The 2,144-nt window shown below is 52.7% G+C and overlaps 1 pseudogene; it reads right to left on the bottom strand.

Annotated features, from left to right (window-relative positions):
- Positions 1-300: 300 nt before the first annotated feature.
- On the bottom strand, positions 301-1,745 carry LOC144129578 (uncharacterized; annotated as a pseudogene).
- Between the last annotated feature and the right edge of the window lie 399 nt (positions 1,746-2,144).

The following is a 2,144-nucleotide window of genomic DNA, read 5'->3' as shown; positions in this document are numbered from 1 at the left end:
ATTGCAACAAGAACACCGCCCCCCCCCCCCCCCCCGTGAGTTTTTTCGATCGTTTCGGTAGACGTTGAATTCGGGTAAGTCAGTTAAAACTTCAGCGTCGGACACGCTACTGTTTAACTAAGTTTCAGTTAGTATAAGCATATTGCTCCTGGATGACGAAATTACATTGGATATGAGTTCACGCTTTGGAAGGAAGCTGCGGATGTTAGTGAATATCACGGAAAACGAGAGAACATTTGAGGAAACATTTGAGGGTGTCGCAAGCTGGCGTTTTATTGGTGTAGGGTGAAGGGACGATTGCTACGCGAGTTGCTTGACGGTGTTAGACGAAGTGTCAAAAATATAACGGTTCAAGCCGATGTGAAGTGTTTTAAATCGCAAGGAAAATTTGGCAGACCTGGCTTTAGCAAATGCAACAAGTTGTTTTCGCGCGTGACGAACGGCATGCGAGAAGTCCTCTCCAACACTATAAACCGTGTCTTTCAGATTTCGCCCTTTTGATAGGAGGGATTCTTTAGTTTTGCTACTTGTGAATTTCACGATTATGGTGGACGATTTTTATCTTGTGAGTGACGACCGAGGCGATAAGCTCTTTCTATTTCGTAAGGTTCCACAGTTATTTGAAGGTTATTACGGCAAACATCAATGATTAGTTTTTCAGATTCTGCCCACGTTTCGCTATCAGTAGTGTCAGGGATACCATAGAAGATGAGATTGTTACGGCGTGACCTGTTTTCAGCGTCCTCTATGCGGGTTTCTAGTTCCTGGATTATACGCGCCATGTTGCTTGTGTCAGCCTGCATCTTTTCAATGTCGTTTCGAAGGGGAAGTAGTGCTTGGTAGTGTGTTTCCAGGTCGGCCAGGTCGGCTATTAGTTGGGTTTGGCCTGCGGTTAGTTTCTGGAGTTCCGCGAGTACTGCACTGCTGTCGTTAGGACCAGGGTTAGTTTCGATATCTCCTGATAACAATAGCAAAGAATGAACAACAGTGACACACTCGGCGGCAATGGCAACACAGCACTGTGGGCTCGGGAACTGCACCAGAATATAATTGCTTGATCTTTTGGCAAATAAGGTATATGATTTACTAACCTCCATCGCAAAGATCAGCGGATTAGATGGCTGCGCTGAGGTGCAGTCACCGAGCCCACAGAACGGTGCCGGTGGCGGGGGTGCTTTTATATGGGGGGAAGCTGTTGATGTCCGTGATGATTCGGCCGTCCAAGATTCCTTCGGCGCCGGCAGCCACTGTTCCTCTGTTGTGGCAGCAGTCATCCGGGGCGGGCAGCTGACGAGCGGCAAGCGGTAGCGTCCCGGCTCGTCACTGGAGCATGGTGGTGCGCAGTCAAACGACGCACCCGAAAGAAGGCTTGCCAAGGTCGGCAACAGTAGGCTGACGAACAGCTGGTTGATCGTCTGCATCGCAAAGATCAGCGGATTAGATGGCTGCGCTGAGGTGCAGTCACCGAGCCCACAGAACGGTGCCGGTGGCGGGGGTGCTTTTATATGGGGGGAAGCTGTTGATGTCCGTGATGATGCGGCCGTCCAAGATTCCTTCGGCGCCGGCAGCCACTGTTCCTCTGTTGTGGCAGCAGTCAGCCGGGGCGGGCAGCTGACGAGCGGCAAGCGGTAGCGTCCCGGCTCGTCACTGGAGCATGGTGGTGCGCAGTCAAACGACGCACCCGAAAGAAGGCTTGCCAAGGTCGGCAACAGTAGGCTGACGAACAGATGGTTGATCGTCTGCATCGCAAAGATCAGCGGATTAGATGGCTGCGCTGAGGTGCAGTCACCGAGCCCACAGAACGGTGCTGGTGGCGGGGGTGCTTTTATATGGGGGGAAGCTGTTGATGTCCGTGATGATGCGGCCGTCCAAGATTCCTTCGGCGCCGGCAGCCACTGTTCCTCTGTTGTGGCAGCAGTCATCCGGGGCGGGCAGCTGACGAGCGGCAAGCGGTAGCGTCCCGGCTCGTCACTGGAGCATGGTGGTGCGCAGTCAAACGACGCACCCGAAAGAAGGCTTGCCAAGGTCGGCAAAAGTAGGCTGACGAACAGATGGTTGATCGTCTGCATCGCAAAGATCAGCGGATTAGATGGCTGCGCTGAGGTGCAGTCACCGAGCCCACCTCGGTTTCTCGTTATGTAAGT

This window comes from Amblyomma americanum, chromosome 4 (genome assembly GCF_052857255.1).
Source record: "Amblyomma americanum isolate KBUSLIRL-KWMA chromosome 4, ASM5285725v1, whole genome shotgun sequence".
Taxonomy (NCBI): domain Eukaryota; kingdom Metazoa; phylum Arthropoda; class Arachnida; order Ixodida; family Ixodidae; genus Amblyomma; species Amblyomma americanum.
This window is presented reverse-complemented; position numbering and strand designations above follow the sequence as displayed.